A 26,168-nucleotide genomic window follows, 5' to 3' on the forward strand; every position below is an offset into this window, starting at 1 on the left:
TTCCTTTTTCTGCTCTTTTAATAAGGTTAGGTTTAAATGAGAAGAAGTTTATTTGATTAAACAAGATTAATGTAGCTGAAAATATAATGAATAGTGAGAATCATATAAGAGGGGATATTTGAGGGATTTGGATATAATTTCCCCATCAGAAGTAGTCGTTAATTTACTATTATTTGGTTTAAGAGACCATTACTTACTTTCAGTCATCTGATGAATTTCAAGGTGTACTAATTTTTTTTAGTTACTTTAGATTGACACTCTAATGTTATTTATTTTAACTAACTCCTTAAATTATCTTAGATAATCACTTAATAAATAAATTTACTGAAGTTCTTTCAATTACAATTGGTATAAATCTGTGGTTTGCTCCACAGATTTCTGAGCATTGTGGTGGTGGTTAGTGTTTAACGTCCCGTCGACAACGAGGTCATTAGAGACGGAGCGCAAGCTCGGGTTAGGGAAGGATTGGGAAGGAAATCGGCCGTGCCCTTTCAAAGGAACCATCCCGGCATTTGCCTGAAACGATTTAGGGAAATCACGGAAAACCTAAATCAGGATGGCTGGATACAGGATTGAACCGTCGTCCTCCCGAATGCGAGTCCAGTGTGCTAACCACTGCGCCACCTCGCTCGGTCTGAGCATTGTCCAAAGAATAATCCAGGTCGATTTATTGTGAATGTTCCTTGATTTAACCGACCTGGCGTTGCATCAATTTTAACCCCTAATGCAGGAACTGCTCATGAGTGTAGAACATCTGATGCTCTTGTTAATACTCGTACTTCTGTATTTATTGGTAGGATTGTTCGGTTATCTACATCTAGTAGTCGGAATCCATCATTTTCTAGGTCTTGTTCTGGTGTTATATAAGTGTCAAATTCTATGTCTATGAAGTCTGAATATTCATATCTTCAATATCATTGTCGTCCAATGGTTTTAATTGTAATTATTGCATCTACTGAATCATCAAGTAAATATAGTAGTCGTAATGATGGAAGGGCAATAAAAATTAATGTAATTGCTGGTAAAGCTGTTCACATTGTTTCAATTAAATGTCCATGAAGTATATTACGGTTAGTATAGGCAATAAATAATATATAACTTAGGGCATAACCTACAATTACTGAAATTAATAATAATACAACCATAGTATGATCATGAAAGAATGATAATTGCTCCATTAATGGTGAAGCTCCATCTTGAAGAGATAAATTTGATCATGTTGCCATTAATAAATATTTTCTAATAAAAGGTCAAACCTTTATTTGTAGAGCTTAAATCTACTGCACTAATCTGCCATATTAGAATCTAGAGATTAATGGTAATTCTGAGTAACTATGTTCTGCAGGAGGGTTATTTTGTAGTCATTCTGTTGATCTTCTTATGTTAGCTCTAAATATAATTGCTCGGTTTGTAATCATTCTTTCTCATATAATTACAAAGAATATAATGATTCCTACAATAGAAATTGTAGACCCAATTCTTGATACTACGTTTCATGATGTATATGCGTCTGGGTAGTCAGAGTATCGTCGAGGTATTCCTGCTAATCCTAGGAAGTGTTGAGGAAAGAATGTTAAATTTACTCCAATGAATATAATTGTAAATTGGATTTTTAATCATGTATTATTTATAGTTAATCCTGTAAATAGTGGATATCATTGAATGACACCTCCTATAATTGCAAATACTGCTCCTATATATAATACATAATGAAAGTGGGCTACTACATAATATGTATCATGTAATACAATACCAAGTGATGAATTTGCTAATACTAATCCTGTTAATCCACCAATTGTAAATAGGAAAATAAATCCTAGAGCTCATAATAATGGTGGATTGAACTTGAATTTAGTTCCATATAATGTAGCTAATCATCTAAATACCTTAATTCCTGTAGGTACAGCAATAATTATTGTTGCTGATGTAAAATATGCTCGTGTGTCAACATCCATTCCTACTGTAAATATATGATGTGCTCATACAATAAATCCTATTAGTCCAATTGATAGTATAGCATAAATTATACCTAATGTTCCAAATGATTCAATTTTTCCTCTTTCTTGACATACAATATGTGAAATAATTCCGAACCCCGGTAGAATTAAAATATAAACTTCTGGGTGTCCAAAGAATCAAAATAGATGTTGATATAGAATTGGGTCACCCCCTCCTGCAGGGTCAAAGAATGATGTATTTAAATTTCGATCTGTTAATAATATAGTAATAGCTCCTGCTAAAACTGGAAGTGAAAGAAGGAGAAGTAATGCTGTAATAGCTACAGATCATACAAATAAAGGTGTTTGATCTAAAGTTATACTTTCTGATCGTATATTAATTGCTGTTGTAATGAAATTCACTGCACCAAGAATAGATGATACACCTGCTAAGTGCAGTGAAAAAATAGCTAGATCTACAGATGCACCCCCGTGTGCAATAGCTCCTGCTAGAGGAGGGTAAACTGTTCATCCTGTACCAGCACCATTATCTACTATAGAAGATGTAAGAAGAAGGGTTAGTGAAGGTGGTAGTAATCAAAAACTTATATTATTTATTCGTGGAAATGCTGTATCTGGTGCACCAATTATTAGTGGAACAATTCAATTACCAAATCCACCAATTATAATAGGTATTACTATAAAGAAAATTATTACGAATGCGTGAGCTGTAATAATAACATTATAAATCTGGTCATCCCCAATTAGAGATCCGGGTTGGCCAAGTTCAGCACGAATAAGTATTCTTATTGATGTTCCTACTATTCCTGCTCATGCTCCAAATATGAAGTATAAAGTACCAATGTCCTTATGGTTTGTTGAGAATAATCATTTTTGCGGTAAGATGGCTGAATTTTAGGTGGTAGACTGTAAATCTACTTATGAGATGTTTTCTCTCTTATCATATTTAAGTCTTATATTCAATTATGATTCTAGACTGCAATTCTAGAGGTGTAAAATTTTACTAAGGCCTAAAAGATTATTCTTTTAATTATAACTTTGAAGGTTATTAGTTTGATTAACTTAAGTCCTTAGTATAATGAAATTAAGGTTGATGTTGAAATCAATCCTATTGTTGAAATTATTACTGTTATAGGAAGAATGATTCTTGATTTTTGGGACTTTATCTTTATAGATCACGAATTTTCTGTGTATGATATAATTAGAGCTGAGAATCTAATACGTATATAGTAGTAGAGTGTAATTGTAGATAATACAACTATAATAGTTGTAATAGTTGTTATATTGTTTTCTATTAATGATTGTATTACAATTCATTTTGGTAAGAATCCAAGGAATGGTGGTAGTCCACCTAAAGATAATAAAGATAAGAATATTATGAATTTAATTTCGGTTTTTATATTTCTGGCTGAATAAATTTGATTTATGAAAAATAAATTTATTTGCTTAAATAATAAAACTATAATTAATCTTAATAGTGAGTAAATAATGAAGTATAGTTCTCAGATGTTTTCTCTGACTGTTAATGATCTAATTATTCAACCTAGATGTCTGATTGATGAATATGCTAAAAGTTGTCGTAAGGATGTTTGATTTAAACCTCCTATTGCCCCAATAATAATTCTTAAGATAATAATTGTTCAAATAAAAGTTCTTAATTGAATACAATAAGATAAGAGCATTATTGGGGCGATTTTTTGTCATGTTATTAATGTTAAACAATTATTTCATCTTGATGCTCCTATAACTTCTGGAAATCAGAAATGGGAAGGTGCAGCTCCAATCTTTAATAATAGTCTACATCTAATTATTATTGATGGGATAAATTCTGTTTCCCATCCCATGGGATATTTTATTTGAATCAGCAAAATTGAAAATAATAATATTGTCGATGCTATTGCTTGGACAATAAAATATTTAATTGATGATTCATTTATTATTATATTTTTATTTCTTGTTAGGAGCGGAATAAATGAAAGTAAGTTGATCTCAAGTCCTATTCAAACCCCAAATCAGGAATTTGATGAAATGGACAGGATCGTTCCTATCATTAATGTTGATAGGAAGAGAAGTTTTGTAGAGTTGTTGGTCATTAAAAAGGAGAGGATTGATACCTCTATAAATGGGGTATGAACCCATTAGCTTGTTTAGCTTACCTTTTTACATTAAGGTGTATGATGCACGTTAGTTTTTGATACTAAAGGAGGTAGTTTAATTCTATCTTATGTAATTTTAATGAAGGTAATTTTATTTACTTTATTTACCCTATCAAGGTAACCCTTTAATCAGGCACTTCATTTATTTAATATATAAATCGAAAGTTTTTTTTTGAAATTCTTTTATGTATTATTTTGTTTAATTAGGATTAATTTATCCTGCTCATTTTATTTTATATATATATATATATATAATAAATAATTTATATTAATATATTACATTTAATTGAAATTAAAGTATTATAAGTTCATCTTACCATTATCAATTGATTATTTTAATGCAATTATTTACCTAGGATTATAGCTACTTATGTTTTTAGCTTAAAATAGGTTATTATAATATAATATATATAATAATATGTAATTTAATATTTAATATTATTATAATTGGATATAATAAATAAAATTATTAATTTAAATATAAAATATTATAATTAATATATATAGTTATATTAATTATAATAATATAATTATGTAAATTATCTATAATTAGATTATTTAACTAATATATATGAAAGTTAACTTAATATAAAAAAAAGAATTCATATTAATAACATATTATATTAAATTACATAATTATATAAAATATATTTATTATATTATTTAATCTTTCTTTATTTATTAGTGAAAAGAAAGATTAAATAAGAAAGAATATAATACATTTATTGCTATACATGTTCCATATTAATCTTTAATTATATATAATAGAGAAGTTGTTGTGGTCATACATAGGGGCGTTTCTTTTTTTTTGTTAATGTTTGTGGTTTTTTTCTTTTTTTTCTTTAAATATTTGAATCTTTTATTTTTTCCTGAATTAATAGATTTAAAATTTTCTTATTTTTTATTTTTAAAAGTTTTATTCTTGCTTGTTTATTCACTTTTTCTTTGTATTATATGTAAGTTTTGTTAGACTAAATGTTCTTTTTGCAGTAATTTGATTTAATTATCAAGTGATTTTGGATTTAGCAATTGATTTAGAATCGGCATAATTCGTGCCAGCAGCTGCGGTAATACGATTGATACAAGTGAATATTATTGGTTAAAACAGTTGTTTATATTATTAGGGTTGAAATATAAATTTGTAAGGTGAAATGTTATTAGTAAAGTGTTTCATTTACACTGAAAATTTTTCTGTGCAAATCAGGATATCTTGATTATTTATTTTATTATATTTATTTTTTGTTTATTTAATTATTTAATATAAATAATTTTATTGTATTTTTGTCTTAGTATATTTTATAGAATTGATTTTTTTAAATTATAGTTTATTGGTAATGTAAGTGTTTTATGAAATATTATTTTAAATTTTTTTAAGTAGATTTTATTTATTGTACCTTTTGTATCAGGGTTTATCAAAATTTTAGTATTTATTTTACTTGTCTCGATTTGGGTTGATTTATAAATAATTTATAGTTAATGTATCTTAATTATTATTAAATTATCTATAGAAATGAGATGTTAATCGTTTCCCAAGATATCTAGTTTCTTAAGAAAAAATTTAATTTTTTAAAGTTATTTGTTTTTATTTAATTTTTTAAGTAAAAATATTAACTTATTTATTCTTTAAGGGATAAGCTTTGAAGTTAATAACCTATAATTTATTTTATAGAAATATAATAGTAAGCTTTAAACCAGCTATCTTTAAGATTACGTTTTAGTTCATTATTTTTTATTTTGATTTTATAAATATTTTAGGTTTTTTATTAAGATTATTAATTTAATTTTAAAATTTTTGTAATAATGATAGAATTAGTATATTTATTTGTATGAAATTTTTACCTTGTGAACTTATTATAAGGAACTAGGCAAAATTGATTTCCGCCTGTTTATCAAAAACATGTCCTCTTGTTTATATTTTGAGGTCTGGCCTGCTCACTGAGCGTATTTTTAAAGAGCCGCGGTATTTTGACCGTGCAAAGGTAGCATAATCATTAGTCTCTTAATTAGTGGCTGGAATGAATGGCTTGACGAGAAATCAACTGTCTCTTAATAAATTTTTGAATATAACTTTTGAGTCAAAAGGCTTAAATTCTTCTTTAGGACGAGAAGACCCTATAGAGCTTGACATTTTACTTTTATATAGTTTTTTGTTTGTCTTTCTATATTTAATGATGATGTTTTGTTGGGGTGACATGAAGAATAGATAAACTCTTCATTATTATATCATTTATTTATGTTTGTTATTTTGATCCATAATTTATGATCATAAGATTAAGTTACCTTAGGGATAACAGCGTAATTGTTTTTGAGAGCTCATATCGACAAAGCAGATTGCGACCTCGATGTTGGATTAAGAAAAATTTTGGGTGCAGGAGCCCAATGATTAGGTCTGTTCGACCTTTAAATTCTTACATGATCTGAGTTCAGACCGGCGTGAGCCAGGTCGGTTTCTATCCTAAGATTGTTAATCCATATTAGTACGAAAGGACCATATGGTTAAAATATTTTTTGTTATATTGATTAATATTAATTTATTTACTATTTTGACAGATTAATGTGTTGAATTTAGAATTCATTTATGTAGACTTTATCTACAAATAGTATTGATACTTTATGATTTATTTATATTTATTTTGAATTTTCTTTTATTGGTTATTTGTGTTTTAATTAGTGTTGCCTTTTTAACTTTATTAGAGCGTAAGGTTTTAGGTTATATTCAGATTCGAAAGGGTCCAAATAAGGTAGGTTTTGTTGGAATTCCTCAGCCATTTAGAGATGCTATTAAGTTAATTTGTAAGGAGCAGCCAATTCCTATTATATCTAATTACCTACTTTATTATTTTTCCCCTGTTTTTAATTTAACGATTTCTTTAGCCGTTTGAGTAATTTTTCCTTATTTAACTTATATGTGTTCTTTTTCTTATGGATTTTTATTTTTTTTATGTTGTACTAGATTAGGTGTTTATACTGTTATAATTGCTGGTTGATCTTCTAATTCAAATTATTCATTATTAGGTTCTCTTCGTTCTGTTGCTCAAACAATTTCTTATGAAGTTAGTTTAGCTTTAATTTTATTGTCTTTAATTATTTTAATTGGTAGTTTTAATATGTTTGATTTTATAAACTATCAGCTTTATTGTTGATTTATTATTATTTCTTTTCCTTTAGCTTTAGCTTGTTTTGCTTCTTGCTTAGCTGAAACTAATCGTACTCCTTTTGATTTTGCTGAAGGGGAATCTGAGTTAGTTTCAGGATTTAATATTGAGTATGGTGCGGGTGGTTTTACTTTAATTTTTTTAGCTGAATATACTAGAATTGTCTTCATAAGAATGTTATTGGCTTTAATTTTTTTGGGCGGTGATTTTTATTCTTTTAAATTTTTTATTAAGCTTGCTATTATATCTTTTGGTTTTATTTGGGTTCGTGGAACATTACCACGGTTCCGTTATGATAAATTAATGTACAAGCTTGAAAAAGTTTTTTACCTTTATCTTTGAATTTTTTTATTTTCTTTGTTGGTTTAAAGATTTTATTTATCTCATTTGTTTAGTGAAATTTTTTGAGAAAAGTTAATAGAAGAGTTAAACTTCTAATTTTATGTTTTCAAAACATATGCTTTTCCTAAGCTAATTAACTTTATTCCTTAATTAATTTATCTCATGCGTTTGCGACATGGACATTAATTAAGAAATATGTGAAGTAAATAATTGTTAAGATTTGACCTGTTATAATATAAGGTTCTTCAACAGGTCGTTTACCAATTCACGTTAGTTAGCATACAACAACTACTATAATTCAGAATAAAATTTGATTAATAGGGTAAAATTGAATGGCTCGGAATGGTGTTTGATTATAAAATGGTAAAATTATTAAGATTCTAATTGAAAAAAATAATGCAATAACACCTCCTAACTTATTAGGGATAGATCGTAGAATTGCATATGCAAATAGGAAATATCATTCTGGTTGAATGTGAACTGGTGTTACTAATGGGTTGGCAGGTACAAAGTTATCTGGATCTCCTAATAGGTAAGGATTAATTAAACATAGTATAATTAATAATGATGTTATTATTACAAATGTAATAGAATCCTTAAAGGTAAAGTATGGATGGAATGGAATTTTTTCAATATCTCCATTTAGTCCAAGAGGATTATTAGATCCTGTTTGGTGAAGAAAAAATAAATGAATTGCTGCTATAGCAGCAATAATAAATGGTAATACAAAATGGAATGTGAAGAATCGATTTAATGTTGCATTATCAACAGCGAATCCTCCTCATACTCATTGGACTAAATCTGTTCCTAAGTATGGGATTGCTGATAATAAATTAGTAATTACTGTTGCACCTCAAAAAGATATTTGGCCTCAGGGTAAGACATATCCTATAAATGCAGTTGCTATAACTAAAAATAAAATCACTGTACCAATTATTCAGGTATGTATATATATATAAGATCCATAGTAAATTCCCCGTCCTACATGTAAGTAAATACAAATAAAAAATATAGATGCTCCATTTGCGTGTAAGGTTCGGATAATTCAACCATTATTTACGTCTCGGCAGATGTGTACTACACTACTGAATGCTATTTCAATATTTGATGTATAATGTATAGCTAAAAATAGTCCAGTTACGATTTGAATCACCAAACATAACCCTAATAGGGATCCAAAATTTCATCAAAATGAAATAAGTCAATTAAAGAGTTATTAATAATTTTAATTAAAGGATGTCTTAATCGTAAGGGTTTATTCATTAGTAATTATCTTATTTTACGAATAGGTCCCTGATTAATATTGGTGATTTTAACAACTGCTAGTAGTGCTAAAAATAAATAAATTATTATTATTATTGTAATAATGAATGTTGTTCTATTATATAATTTTTCTAAAGATATTGTTATTTCTTGATAATTGATTGAATTATCAATATATATAGTTTCGGTGTTTTTGAAAAAGTCTATAAATATAGATATATCTAGAATAATTAATATTAATATGATAAATACTCACATTATTAATGTAATAATTATAGTGATTGATTTAGGCTGAAATATTTCGTTTGATGCAATTCTTGTTATGTAAATAAATAATACTAGTATACCACCAAGAAATGTTAAAAATAAAATATATGATAATCAATATCTTTCTATTATTGTTCCTGTTATTAATCCAACTAGGAAGGTTTGAAGGATAATAAAAAGCATTATTGATATTGGGTGTCTTAATTTAATAAAATTAATATTTATTACATTTGATAATGATATAATTATTATTTTGATCATTTCAGGGGTTAGTTTATTTAAAAAACCGGTTTTGGGGACCGATGATGGAAGCTTTTCCACCTCTGAAGTTTTAAAAGTGGGGGCTGGACTTATTTCCGGTTTACAAGACCGGCGTTTTTTTTAAACTATTAAAACTAATGTTTATATTCTCTATTTTTACTTCTTTATTGATTTATTTTGCTGGTGTTTATGTTTTTTCTTCTAAACGTAAACATTTATTAATGGTTCTTTTGAGATTAGAATATATTGTTCTTTCTTTATTTATGTTAGTTATTGTTTTTCTTATTGAGTTTGATTATGATTATTTTTTTCCTGTTATTTTTTTAGTTTTTTCTGTTTGTGAGGGTGCTTTAGGTCTTTCTATTTTAGTTTCAATAATTCGTTCTCATGGTAATGATTTTTTTAATTCTTTTGGTTTATCTTTATGTTAAAGTATTTATTTATAACTATTTTTTTGATCCCTCTTTGTTTATTAAATAATTGTTGATGGTTGGTTCATTCTTTAATGTTTCTGTCGGGTTTTGTTTTTATAATTTGTGTTTATTCATATGCTGATTTGAATATAATTAGATATTATTTTGGTATTGATTATTTTTCTTTTAGTTTAATTTTACTTAGTTTTTGGATTTGTTCTTTAATAATCACTGCTAGAGGTTCAGTTTATTTAAGTTCATATCATTCTAATTTTTTTGTTTTCATGGTTTTGATTTTAATAATTATGCTTTATTGTTCATTTGCTAGATTAAGTCTTCTTTCTTTTTATATTTTTTTTGAGGCTAGATTAGTTCCTGCTTTACTTTTAATTTTGGGTTGGGGTTATCAACCTGAGCGTTTGCAGGCTGGTGTTTATTTAATTTTTTATACTTTGGTTGCTAGATTACCTTTATTATTAGTTTTATTTAAGGTTTATGATTTTTCTAATACTTTATATTTTCCTTTATTGGTTGATTTTGGTTCTTATTATTTTATGTTTTATGTATTTATAATTTTGGCTTTTTTAGTTAAGATACCTATGTTTTTGGTTCATTTATGACTTCCTAAGGCTCATGTAGAGGCCCCTATTTCAGGTAGAATAATTCTTGCTGGTGTTTTATTAAAGTTAGGTGGTTATGGTATTTTTCGTGTTATAAAGGTTATTTCTTATTTGGGTTTAAAGTTTAATTATTTTTGATTGTCTTTAGGTTTATCTGGGGGTGTTATTGTAAGATTTATTTGTTTTTGTCAGGTTGATTTAAAGTCTTTAATTGCATATTCTTCTGTTGCTCATATAAGAATGGTTATTGGTGGATTGATGACTATGAATTGATGAGGTTGTGTAGGTTCTCTTTCTCTAATGGTTGGTCATGGTTTATGTTCTTCTGGTTTATTTTGTTTATCTAATATTATTTATGAACGTTTAGGTAGACGAAGATTATTAATTAACAAGGGTATAATTAATTTGATGCCAAGAAAGGCTTTATATGATTTCTTTTAAGATCATCAAATATGGCTGCTCCTCCTTCTTTAAATTTGGTAGGTGAAATTAGATTATTAAATAGAATTATATCTTGATCTTCTTTTAGATTCTTTGCTTTGATTTTTTTATCTTTTTTTAGAGCTGTTTATACTTTGTATATATATTCTTATTCTCAGCATGGGAATTATTATTCTGGTGTTTATACTTGTTCTCTTGGTTATTTTCGTGAATATCATCTTTTACTTTTACATTGATTGCCTTTAAATATTCTCTGTTTAAAGGGTGAATATTTCTTTGTTTAGTTTGCTTAAGTATTTTAATTAAAAATATTGTTTTGTGGAATCAATGATATGAAGTTTTTCATCTTAGGTCGTGAATTTATTTTCTATTTGTTCTTTGAGTTTTTTTTCTTTGTTTATTTCGAGAACTATAATTTTTATGTTAGGTATTTATTATTTAATAATTGATTATAGAGTTTTTGTTGAGTGAGAGCTTTTCAATTTAAATGGTTCTATAGTTGTTATAACTTTAATTTTGGATTGAATATCTCTTATTTTTATATCTTTTGTTATATATATTTCTTCTTTGGTTATTTATTATAGAGAGGATTATATATCTGGTGAAAAGAATATTAATCGTTTTATTATTATTGTTTTAATATTTATTCTTTCTATAGGTTTTTTAATTATTAGTCCTACTTTAATTAGAATTTTATTAGGTTGAGATGGTTTAGGTTTAGTTTCTTATTGTTTAGTTATTTATTATCAAAATGTAAAATCTTATAGCGCTGGTATATTAACTGCACTTTCTAATCGTATTGGTGATGTTGCTATTTTAATTTCTATTGCATGAATGTTAAATTTTGGTGGTTGAAATTATATTTATTATTATGATTTTATTTCTAATTCTTTTGAAATAAAGCTCATTACTATATTAATTGTTTTAGCAGCTATAACTAAGAGAGCTCAGATTCCTTTCTCTTCATGACTTCCTGCTGCTATAGCAGCTCCTACTCCTGTTTCTGCTTTAGTTCATTCTTCTACTCTTGTTACTGCTGGTGTTTATTTATTAATTCGTTTTAGACCAATATTGGATACTTATAATTGTGGTTGATTTTTACTTTTAATTGGTTGTATAACTATATTTATGGCTGGATTGGGCGCTAATTTTGAGTTTGATTTAAAGAAGATTATTGCTCTTTCTACTTTAAGACAACTTGGTTTAATAATAAGAATTTTGGCTATAGGTTATCCAAAGCTTGCATTTTTTCATTTATTGGCTCATGCTTTATTTAAGGCATTATTATTTATATGTGCAGGTTCAATAATTCATAATTTGAAGGATTCTCAGGATATTCGTTTTATAGGATCAATTGTTAATTTCATACCTTTAACTTCAGTTTGTTTTAATGTTTCTAGTTTATCTTTGTGTGGAATACCTTTTTTAGCGGGATTTTATTCAAAGGATTTAATTCTTGAGATGGTTTGTTTAAGATGAATTAATTGTTTAATTTTTTTTCTTTATTTTTTTTCTACTGGTTTAACTGCTTCTTATTCTTTTCGTTTGTTTTATTATTCAATATCTGGTGATAACAATTTTTATTCTAGATTTTCTTTTGATGATAAGGGTTATTATATTTCATTTGGAATAATTGGTCTATTGTTTGTTGCTGTTTTTGGTGGTAGTCTTTTATCTTGATTAATTTTTCCTATTCCTCATGTGATTGCTTTACCTAATTATTTAAAGTTTTTAACTATTACAGTTGTTATTTTAGGTGCTTATTTAGGTTATCTTATTTCTAATTTTGATTTTTCTCATAATTTATTTTCTTTAAGTATACTTTCTTTTGTTAGATTTGCTGGTTCTATATGATTTATACCTTTTCTTTCAACTAAGTTTATTAGATATATTCCTTTAAAAATAGGTTATTATTCATCTAAGTCATTTGATTATGGTTGAGGTGAATTACTTGGTGGTCAAGGTTTATATAGATTATTTATTTATTTAATTGGTTATATTCAAGGTTGATATGATTCTAATTTCAAGATTTATCTTTTAACTTTTATTTTTTGAATATTTATTTTGGTAATATTGTTTTTCGTTTACTTAAATAGCTTATAATTAGAGCGTGACACTGAAGATGTTAAGGAAGTATTTTTACTTTTAAGTATTTATAAATATAGATATATTATTTTTACAGTGAAAATGTAATGTTTTATTTAAACTATATAAATTTTAGAAATGTTAACGGAGTTTAACCGCTAATATAAAAAGTTAGCAGCTTTCATATTGGCTTTACATTTCCTTAATTGGAACTATTATAGTTCAATTATATTATTAACAGTAATACGCCTCTTTTTGGCTTCAATTAATAAGAATAAGGGTAGTACATACCAATCTTCCAGGTCGAAACTGACTGCAATATTTCGCTTCTTATTCTATTTAAGGTTGATTGATAATATCAATACTTTTTGAATGCAACCCAAATGTTATATTTAACTACAACCCTTTATTCTGCTCATTGTAATGCTCCTTGGTTTCATTCATGGTATAGTCCTCCTAATAGAACTAGAATAAAAAATATTGTTGATACTGTTCAGATTATAATGTCTGAAGTTTTAAAAATAATTACAATTGGTAGAATTAGTGCAATTTCTACATCAAAAATTAAAAAGATTACTGCGATTAGGAAGAATCGTATTGAGAATGGTATTCGTGCTGATCTTTTTGGATCAAACCCACATTAGAATGGTGATCTTTTTTCTCGATCATTAATTAATTTTTTTGATAGTGTTGTTGCCAGGATTATAACAATTATTGGAATAATAAATCTAATGAAAACTCTTGTTGATAGAATTAGAATTGTTTTTCTTGATTTATATCAAGCTTTCTGATTGGAAGTCAAATGTACTATTTATACTAGAAAAACAATTATCTACCTCATCAATAAATAGAGATATATAAGAATAATCATACTACGTCTACGAAGTGTCAGTATCATGCTGCTGCTTCAAATCCAAAGTGATGTCTTGGTGAAAATTGATTTATTGAGTGTCGAAGTAGACATGTTGATAAAAAGATTGTTCCAATAATTACGTGTAAACCATGGAATCCTGTTGCAACAAAGAATGTTGATCCATAAACTGCATCTGCAATGGTAAAAGGTGCTTCTCAATATTCATATGCTTGAAGTATTGTAAAGTATAGTCCTAATAACACTGTGATGCAATAAATAAAATTATTCCTCATCGTAATCCAATTGATACAAATCCTGTATGTAATCCTTGATATGTTCCTTCTCGTACTACATCTCGTCATCATTGAATTATAGTTAGTAGGGTAATTCCAAATCCAATTATGAATAAGTTAATATTAAATAGGTGGAATCATTTTGCTAGTCCTGATACTAGGACTATTGCTCGAATTGCTCCTGTTAATGGTCAAGGTCTATAGTCTACTAAGTGGAATGGGTGGTTTGAGTGAGTTGTTAACATAGGTTTAATATACTTCTCTAGAATATAGAGTTCTTAGAATTAAGAAAACATAGGCTTGAATTATTGCTACTGCTTATTCTAGAATTAATAGAAGTATTTGTCCAATAATTAGTAATGAGATTAAGTTTATTGCTATAGATGGTCTTGTGTTTCCTAATAAGGTTAATAATAAGTGTCCTGCAATTATATTTGCTGCCAACCGTACTGCTAATGTACCTGGTCGAATAACATTACTAATTGTTTCAATTAGTACTATAAATGATATTAATGCAGGCGGTGTACCTTGTGGTACAAGGTGTGTAAATATATGATTAGTATGGTTAATTCATCCAAATAATATAAATCTTAGCCATATAGGTAGGGCAATTGCAAATGTTAATGCTAAATGTCTTGTTCTAGTAAAAATATAAGGGAATAATCCTATGAAATTGTTAAATAATATTATAATAAAAACTGAGATGAAAATGAATGTTGTTCCATTAAATGATTTTGGTCCAAGAAGTGTTTTAAATTCATTATGTAAGGTTAAATTTAGTTTATTTCAGATAATGTTAATTCGTGATGGTGTAAGTCAAAATAGTGATGGGATTAATAATAGTCCTAGAAATGTTCTAGTTCAATTTAATGATAAATTAAAGATGTTAGTTGATGGGTCAAATGTTGAGAATAGATTTGTTATCATTTTCAATTTAAGTTTTTTATTTCAATTGTTCCTTTTTCTGCTCTTTTAATAAGGTTAGGTTTAAATTAGAAGAAGTTTATTTGATTAAACAAGATTAATGTAGCTGAAAATATAATGAATAGTGAGAATCATATAAGAGGGGATATTTGAGGGATTTGGATATAATTTCCCCATCAGAAGTAGTCGTTAATTTACTATTATTTGGTTTAAGAGACCATTACTTACTTTCAGTCATCTGATGAATTTCAAGGTGTACTAATTTTTTTTAGTTACTTTAGACTGACCCTCTAATGTTATTTATTTTAACTAACTCCTTAAATTATCTTAGATAATCACTTAATAAATAAATTTACTGAAGTTCTTTCAATTACAATTGGTATAAATCTGTGGTTTGCTCCACAGATTTCTGAGCATTGTCCAAAGAATAATCCAGGTCGATTTATTGTGAATGTTCCTTGATTTAACCGACCTGGCGTTGCATCAATTTTAACCCCTAATGCAGGAACTGCTCATGAGTGTAGAACATCTGATGCTCTTGTTAATACTCGTACTTCTGTATTTATTGGTAGGATTGTTCGGTTATCTACATCTAGTAGTCGGAATCCATCATTTTCTAGGTCTTGTTCTGGTGTTATATAAGTGTCAAATTCTACGTCTATGAAGTCTGAATATTCATATCTTCAATATCATTGTCGTCCAATGGTTTTAATTGTAATTATTGCATCTACTGAATCATCAAGTAAATATAATAGTCGTAATGATGGAAGGGCAATAAAAATTAATGTAATTGCTGGTAAAGCTGTTCAGATTGTTTCAATTAAATGTCCATGAAGTATATTACGGTTAGTATAGGCAATAAATAATATATAACTTAGGGCATAACCTACAATTACTGTAATTAATAATAATACAACCATAGTATGATCATGAAAGAATGATAATTGCTCCATTAATGGTGAAGCTCCATCTTGAAGAGATAAATTTGATCATGTTGCCATTAATAAATATTTTCTAATAAAAGGTCAAACCTTTATTTGTAGAGCTTAAATCTACTGCACTAATCTGCCATATTAGAATCTAGAGATTAATGGTTATTCTGAGTAACTATGTTCTGCAGGAGGGTTATTTTGTAGTCATTCTGTTGATCTTCTTATGTTAGCTCTAAATATAATTGCTCGGTTTGTAATCATTCTTTCTCATATAATTACAATGAATATAATGATTCCTACAATAGAAATTGTAGACCCAATTCTTGATACTACGTTTCATGATGTATATGCGTCTGGGTAGTCAGAGTATCGTCGAGGTATTCCTGCTAATCCTAGGAAGTGTTGAGGAAAGAATGTTAAATTTACTCCAATGAATATAATTGTAAATTGGATTTTTAATCATGTATTATTTATAGTTAATCCTGTAAATAGTGGATATCATTGAATGACACCTCCTATAATTGCAAATACTGCTCCTATAGATAATACATAATGAAAGTGGGCTACTACATAATATGTATCATGTAATACAATATCAAGTGATGAATTTGCTAATACTAATCCTGTTAATCCACCAATTGTAAATAGGAAAATAAATCCTAGAGCTCATAATAATGGTGGATTGAACTTGAATTTAGTTCCATATAATGTAGCTAATCATCTAAATACCTTAATTCCTGTAGGTACAGCAATAATTATTGTTGCTGATGTAAAATATGCTCGTGTGTCAACATCCATTCCTACTGTAAATATATGATGTGCTCATATAATAAATCCTATTAGTCCAATTGATAGTATAGCATAAATTATACCTAATGTTCCAAATGATTCAATTTTTCCTCTTTCTTGACATACAATATGTGAAATAATTCCGAACCCCGGTAGAATTAAAATATAAACTTCTGGGTGTCCAAAGAATCAAAATAGATGTTGAAATAGAATTGGGTCACCCCCTCCTGCAGGGTCAAAGAATGATGTATTTAAATTTCGATCTGTTAATAATATAGTAATAGCTCCTGCTAAAACTGGAAGTGAAAGAAGGAGAAGTAATGCTGTAATAGCTACAGATCATACAAATAAAGGTGTTTGATCTAAAGTTATACTTTCTGATCGTATATTAATTGCTGTTGTAATGAAATTCACTGCACCAAGAATAGATGATACACCTGCTAAGTGCAGTGAAAAAATAGCTAGATCTACAGATGCACCCCCGTGTGCAATAGCTCCTGCTAGAGGAGGGTAAACTGTTCATCCTGTACCAGCACCATTATCTACTATAGAAGATGTAAGAAGAAGGGTTAGTGAAGGTGGTAGTAATCAAAAACTTATATTATTTATTCGTGGAAATGCTATATCTGGTGCACCAATTATTAGTGGAACAAGTCAATTACCAAATCCACCAATTATAATAGGTATTACTATAAAGAAAATTATTACGAATGCGTGAGCTGTAATAATAACATTATAAATCTGGTCATCCCCAATTAGAGATCCGGGTTGGCCAAGTTCAGCACGAATAAGTATTCTTATTGATGTTCCTACTATTCCTGCTCATGCTCCAAATATGAAGTATAAAGTACCAATGTCCTTATGGTTTGTTGAGAATAATCATTTTTGCGGTAAGATGGCTGAATTTTAGGTGGTAGACTGTAAATCTACTTATGAGATGTTTTCTCTCTTATCATATTTAGGTCTTATATTCAATTATGATTCTAGACTGCAATTCTAGAGGTGTAAAATTTTACTAAGGCCTAAAAGATTATTCTTTTAATTATAACTTTGAAGGTTATTAGTTTGATTAACTTAAGTCCTTAGTATCATGAAATTAAGGTTGATGTTGAAATCAATCCTATTGTTGAAATTATTACTGTTATAGGAAGAATGATTCTTGATTTTTGGGACTTTATCTTTATAGATCACGAATTTTCTGTGTATGATATAATTAGAGCTGAGAATCTAATACGTATATAGTAGTAGAGTGTAATTGTAGTTAATACAACTATAATAGTTATAATAGTTGTTATATTGTTTTCTATTAATGATTGTATTACAATTCATTTTGGTAAGAATCCAAGGAATGGTGGTAGTCCACCTAAAGATAATAAAGATAAGAATATTATGAATTTAATTTCGGTTTTTATATTTCTGGCTGAATAAATTTGATTTATGAAAAATAAATTTATTTGCTTAAATAATAAAACTATAATTAATCTTAATAGTGAGTAAATAATGAAGTATAGTTCTCAGATGTTTTCTCTGACTGTTAATGATCTAATTATTCAACCTAGATGTCTGATTGATGAATATGCTAAAAGTTGTCGTAAGGATGTTTGATTTAAACCTCCTATTGCCCCAATAATAATTCTTAAGATAATAATTGTTCAAATAAAAGTTCTTAATTGAATACAATAAGATAAGACCATTATTGGGGCGATTTTTTGTCATGTTATTAATGTTAAACAATTATTTCATCTTGATGCTCCTATAACTTCTGGAAATCAGAAATGGGAAGGTGCAGCTCCAATCTTTAATAATAGTCTAGATCTAATTATTATTGATGGGATAAATTCTGTTTCCCATCCCATGGGATATTTTATTTGAATCAGCAAAATTGAAAATAATAATATTGTCGATGCTATTGCTTGGACAATAAAATATTTAATTGATGATTCATTTATTATTATATTTTTATTTCTTGTTAGGAGCGGAATAAATGAAAGTAAGTTGATCTCAAGTCCTATTCAAACCCCAAATCAGGAATTTGATGAAATGGACAGGATCGTTCCTATCATTAATGTTGATAGGAAGAGAAGTTTTGTAGAGTTGTTGGTCATTAAAAAGGAGAGGATTGATACCTCTATAAATGGGGTATGAACCCATTAGCTTGTTTAGCTTACCTTTTTACATTAAGGTGTATGATGCACGTTAGTTTTTGATACTAAAGGAGGTAGTTTAATTCCATCTTATGTAATTTTAATGAAGGTAATTTTATTTACTTTATTTACCCTATCAAGGTAACCCTTTAATCAGGCACTTCATTTATTTAATATATAAATCGAAAGTTTTTTTTTAAATTCTTTTATGTATTATTTTGTTTAATTAGGATTAATTTATCCTGCTCATTTTATTTTTTATATATATATATATAATAAATAATTTATATTAATATATTACATTTAATTGAAATTAAAGTATTATAAGTTCATCTTACCATTATCAATTGATTATTTTAATACAATTATTTACCTAGGATTATAGCTACTTATGTTTTTAGCTTAAAATAGGTTATTATAATATAATATATATAATAATATGTAATTTAATATTTAATATTATTATAATTGGATATAATAAATAAAATTATTAATTTAAATATAAAATATTATAATTAATATAATTATTTATAACCAATAGGAATTCAACCCTTTAACCCTATACAAATTCCATTACTTAATACAGCTATTCTTTTAGCATCAGGAGTAACAGTAACATGAGCACATCATAGTTTAATGGAATCTAATCATACTGAAGCACTACAAGGATTATTCTTCACAGTGTTATTAGGACTATACTTTACAATACTTCAAGCATATGAATATTGAGAAGCACCTTTTACCATTGCAGATGCAGTTTATGGATCAACATTCTTTGTTGCAACAGGATTCCATGGTTTACACGTAATTATTGGAACAATCTTTTTATCAACATGTCTACTTCGACACTCAATAAATCAATTTTCACCAAGACATCACTTTGGATTTGAAGCAGCAGCATGATACTGACACTTCGTAGATGTAGTATGATTATTCTTATATATCTCTATTAATTGATGAGGTAGATAATTGTTTTTCTAGTATAAATAGTACATTTGACTTCCAATCAGAAAGCTTGATATAAATCAAGAAAAACAATTCTAATTCTATCAACAAGAGTTTTCATTAGATTTATTATTCCAATAATTGTTATAATCCTGGCAACAACACTATCAAAAAAATTAATTAATGATCGAGAAAAAAGATCACCATTTGAATGTGGGTTTGATCCAAAAAGATCAGCACGAATACCATTCTCAATACGATTCTTCCTAATCGCAGTAATCTTTTTAATTTTTGATGTAGAAATTGCACTAATTCTACCAATTGTAATTATTTTTAAAACTTCAGACATTATAATCTGAACAGTATCAACAATATTTTTTATTCTAGTTCTATTAGGAGGACTATACCATGAATGAAACCAAGGAGCATTACAATGAGCAGAATAAAGGGTTGTAGTTAAATATAACATTTGGGTTGCATTCAAAAAGTATTGATATTATCAATCAACCTTAAATAGAATAAGAAGCGAAATATTGCAGTCAGTTTCGAACTGGAAGATTGGTATGTACTACCCTTATTCTTATTAATTGAAGCCAAAAAGAGGCGTATTACTGTTAATAATATAATTGAACTATAATAGTTCCAATTAAGGAAATGTAAAGCCAATATGAAAGCTGCTAACTTTTTATATTAGCGGTTAAACTCCGTTAACATTTCTAAAATTTATATAGTTTAAATAAAACATTACATTTTCACTGTAAAAATAATATATCTATATTTATAAATACTTAAAAGTAAAAATACTTCCTTAACATCTTCAGTGTCACGCTCTAATTATAAGCTATTTAAGTAAACGAAAAACAATATTACCAAAATAAATATTCAAAAAATAAAAGTTAAAAGATAAATCTTGAAATTAGAATCATATCAACCTTGAATATAACCAATTAAATAAATAAATAATCTATATAAACCTTGACCACCAAGTAATTCACCTCAACCATAATCAAATGACTTAGATGAATAATAACCTATTTTTAAAGGAATATATCTAATAAACTTAGTTGAAAGAAAAGGTATAAATCATATAGAACCAGCAAATCTAACAAAAGAAAGTATACTTAAATAAAATAAATTATGAGACAAATCAAAATTAGAAATAAGATAACCTAAATAAGCACCTAAAATAACAACTGTAATAGTTAAAAACTTTAAATAATAAGGTAAAGCAATCACATGAGGAATAGGAAAAATTAATCATGATAAAAGACTACCACCAAAAACAGCAACAAACAATAGACCAATTATTCCAAATGAAACATAATAACCCTTATCATCAAAAGAAAATCTAGAATAAAAATTATTATCACCAGATATTGAATAATAAAACAAACGAAAAGAATAAGAAGCAGTTAAACCAGTAGAAAAAAAATAAAGAAAAAAAATTTAACAATTAATTCATCTTAAACAAACCATCTCAAGAATTAAATCCTTTGAATAAAATCCCGCTAAAAAAGGTATTCCACACAAAGATAAACTAGAAACATTAAAACAAACTGAAGTTAAAGGTATGAAATTAACAATTGATCCTATAAAACGAATATCCTGAGAATCCTTCAAATTATGAATTATTGAACCTGCACATATAAATAATAATGCCTTAAATAAAGCATGAGCCAATAAATGAAAAAATGCAAGCTTTGGATAACCTATAGCCAAAATTCTTATTATTAAACCAAGTTGTCTTAAAGTAGAAAGAGCAATAATCTTCTTTAAATCAAACTCAAAATTAGCGCCCAATCCAGCCATAAATATAGTTATACAACCAATTAAAAGTAAAAATCAACCACAATTATAAGTATCCAATATTGGTCTAAAACGAATTAATAAATAAACACCAGCAGTAACAAGAGTAGAAGAATGAACTAAAGCAGAAACAGGAGTAGGAGCTGCTATAGCAGCAGGAAGTCATGAAGAGAAAGGAATCTGAGCTCTCTTAGTTATAGCTGCTAAAACAATTAATATAGTAATGAGCTTTATTTCAAAAGAATTAGAAATAAAATCATAATAATAAATATAATTTCAACCACCAAAATTTAACATTCATGCAATAGAAATTAAAATAGCAACATCACCAATACGATTAGAAAGTGCAGTTAATATACCAGCACTATAAGATTTTACATTTTGATAATAAATAACTAAACAATAAGAAACTAAACCTAAACCATCTCAACCTAATAAAATTCTAATTCAATTAGGACTAATAATTAAAAAACCTATAGAAAGAATAAATATTAAAACAATAATAATAAAACGATTTATATTCTTTTCACCAGATATATAATCCTCTCTATAATAAATAACCAAAGAAGAAATATATATAACAAAAGATATAAAAATAAGAGATATTCAATCCAAAATTAAAGTTATAACAACTATAGAACCATTTAAATTGAAAAGCTCTCACTCAACAAAAACTCTATAATCAATTATTAAATAATAAATACCTAAAATAAAAATTATAGTTCTCGAAATAAACAGAAAAAAACTCAAAGAACAAATAGAAAATAAATTCACGGCCTAAGATGAAAAACTTCATATCATTGATTCCACAAAACAATATTTTTAATTAAAATACTTAAGCAAACTAAACAAAGAAATATTCACCCTTTAAACAGAGAATATTTAAAGGCAATCAATGTAAAAGTAAAAGATGATATTCACGAAAATAACCAAGAGAACAAGTATAAACACCAGAATAATAATTCCCATGCTGAGAATAAGAATATATATACAAAGTATAAACAGCTCTAAAAAAAGATAAAAAAATCAAAGCAAAGAATCTAAAAGAAGATCAAGATATAATTCTATTTAATAATCTAATTTCACCTACCAAATTTAAAGAAGGAGGAGCAGCCATATTTGATGATCTTAAAAGAAATCATCATAAAGCCATTCTTGGCATCAAATTAATTATACCCTTGTTAATTAATAATCTTCGTCTACCTAAACGTTCATAAATAATATTAGATAAACAAAATAAACCAGAAGAACATAAACCATGACCAACCATTAGAGAAAGAGAACCTACAGAACCTCATCAATTCATAGTCATCAATCCACCAATAACCATTCTTATATGAGCAACAGAAGAATATGCAATTAAAGACTTTAAATCAACCTGACGAAAACAAATAAATCTTACAATAACACCCCCAGATAAACCTAAAGACAATCAAAAATAATTAAACTTTAAACCCAAATAAGAAATAACCTTTATAACACGAAAAATACCATAACCACCTAACTTTAATAAAACACCAGCAAGAATTATTCTACCTGAAATAGGGGCCTCTACATGAGCCTTAGGAAGTCATAAATGAACCAAAAACATAGGTATCTTAACTAAAAAAGCCAAAATTATAAATACATAAAACATAAAATAATAAGAACCAAAATCAACCAATAAAGGAAAATATAAAGTATTAGAAAAATCATAAACCTTAAATAAAACTAATAATAAAGGTAATCTAGCAACCAAAGTATAAAAAATTAAATAAACACCAGCCTGCAAACGCTCAGGTTGATAACCCCAACCCAAAATTAAAAGTAAAGTAGGAACTAATCTAGCCTCAAAAAAAATATAAAAAGAAAGAAGACTTAATCTAGCAAATGAACAATAAAGCATAATTATTAAAATCAAAACCATAAAAACAAAAAAATTAGAATGATATGAACTTAAATAAACTGAACCTCTAGCAGTGATTATTAAAGAACAAATCCAAAAACTAAGTAAAATTAAACTAAAAGAAAAATAATCAATACCAAAATAATATCTAATTATATTCAAATCAGCATATGAATAAACACAAATTATAAAAACAAAACCCGACAGAAACATTAAAGAATGAACCAACCATCAACAATTATTTAATAAACAAAGAGGGATCAAAAAATAGTTATAAATAAATACTTTAACATAAAGATAAACCAAAAGAATTAAAAAAATCATTACCATGAGAACGAATTATTGAAACTAAAATAGAAAGACCTAAAGCACCCTCACAAACGGAAAAAACTAAAAAAATAACAGGAAAAAAATAATCATAATCAAACTCAATAAGAAAGACAACAACTAACATAAATAAAGAAAGAACAATATATTCTAATCTCAAAAGAACCATTAATAAATGTTTACGTTTAGAAGAAAAAACATAAACACCAGCAAAATAAATCAATAAAGAAGTAAAAATAGAGAATATAAACATTAGTTTTAATAGTTTAAAAAAAACGCCGGTCTTGTAAACCGGAAATAAGTCCAGCCCCCACTTTTAAAACTTCAGAGGTGGAAAAGCTTCCATCATCGGTCCCCAAAACCGGTATTTTAAATAAACTAACCCCTGAAATGATCAAAATAATAATTATATCATTATCAAATGTAATAAATATTAATTTTATTAAATTAAGACACCCAATATCAATAATGCTTTTTATTATCCTTCAAACCTTCCTAGTTGGATTAATAACAGGAACAATAATAGAAAGATATTGATTATCATATATTTTATTTTTAACATTTCTTGGTGGTATACTAGTATTATTTATTTACATTACAAGAATTGCATCAAACGAAATATTTCAGCCTAAATCAATCACTATAATTATTACATTAATAATGTGAGTATTTATCATATTAATATTAATTATTCTAGATATATCTATATTTATAGACTTTTTCAAAAACACCGAAACTATAAATATTGATAATTCAATCAATTATCAAGAAATAACAATATCTTTAGAAAAATTATATAATAGACCAACATTCATTATTACAATAATAATAATAATTTATTTATTTTTAGCACTACTAGCAGTTGTTAAAATCACCAATATTAATCAGGGACCTATTCGTAAAATAAGATAATTACTAATGAATAAACCCTTACGATTAAGACATCCTTTAATTAAAATTATTAATTACTCTTTAATTGACTTACCTGCCCCAACAAATATTTCATTTTGATGAAATTTTGGATCCTTATTAGGGTTATGTTTGGTGATTCAAATCGTAAGTGGACTATTTTTAGCTATACATTATACATCAAATATTGAAATAGCATTCATCTGCCGAGACGTAAATAATGGTTGAATTATCCGAACCTTACACGCAAATGGAGCATCTATATTTTTTATTTGTATTTACTTACATGTAGGACGGGGAATTTACTATGGATCTTATATATATATACATACCTGAATAATTGGTACAGTGATTTTATTTTTAGTTATAGCAACTGCATTTATAGGATATGTCTTACCCTGAGGCCAAATATCTTTTTGAGGTGCAACAGTAATTACTAATTTATTATCAGCAATCCCATACTTAGGAACAGATTTAGTCCAATGAGTATGAGGAGGATTCGCTGTTGATAATGCAACATTAAATCGATTCTTCACATTCCATTTTGTATTACCATTTATTATTGCTGCTATAGCAGCAATTCATTTATTTTTTCTTCACCAAACAGGATCTAATAATCCTCTTGGACTAAATGGAGATATTGAAAAAATTCCATTCCATCCATACTTTACCTTTAAGGATTCTATTACATTTGTAATAATAACATCATTATTAATTATACTATGTTTAATTAATCCTTACCTATTAGGAGATCCAGATAACTTTGTACCTGCCAACCCATTAGTAACACCAGTTCACATTCAACCAGAATGATATTTCCTATTTGCATATGCAATTCTACGATCTATCCCTAATAAGTTAGGAGGTGTTATTGCATTATTTTTATCAATTAGAATCTTAATAATTTTACCATTTTATAATAAAACACCATTCCAAGGCATTCAATTTTACCCTATTAATCAAATTATATTCTGAATTATAGTAGTTGTTGTATGCTTACTAACGTGAATTGGTAAACGACCTGTTGAAGAACCTTATATTATAACAGGTCAAATCTTAACAATTATTTACTTCACATATTTCTTAATTAATGTCCATGTCGCAAACGCATGAGATAAATTAATTAAGGAATAAAGTTAATTAGCTTAGGAAAAGCATATGTTTTGAAAACATAAAATTAGAAGTTTAACTCTTCTATTAACTTTTCTCAAAAAATTTCACTAAACAAATGAGATAAATAAAATCTTTAAACCAACAAAGAAAATAAAAAAATTCAAAGGTAAAGGTAAAAAACTTTTTCAAGCTAAGTACATTAATTTATCATAACGGAACCGTGGTAATGTTCCACGAACCCAAATAAAACCAAAAGATATAATAGCAAGCTTAATAAAAAATATAAA

General features: G+C 27.1%; 1 protein-coding gene across 1 annotated transcript in view; it reads left to right on the top strand.

Annotated features, from left to right (window-relative positions):
* LOC126307608 (uncharacterized) overlaps positions 1-26,168 on the top strand; it is a 112,888-nt gene that overhangs the window by 824 nt on the left and 85,896 nt on the right. The gene's annotated exons all lie outside the window — the stretch shown is intronic.

This window comes from Schistocerca gregaria, unplaced genomic scaffold (genome assembly GCF_023897955.1).
Source record: "Schistocerca gregaria isolate iqSchGreg1 unplaced genomic scaffold, iqSchGreg1.2 ptg000350l, whole genome shotgun sequence".
Classification (NCBI taxonomy): Eukaryota; Metazoa; Arthropoda; class Insecta; order Orthoptera; family Acrididae; genus Schistocerca; species Schistocerca gregaria.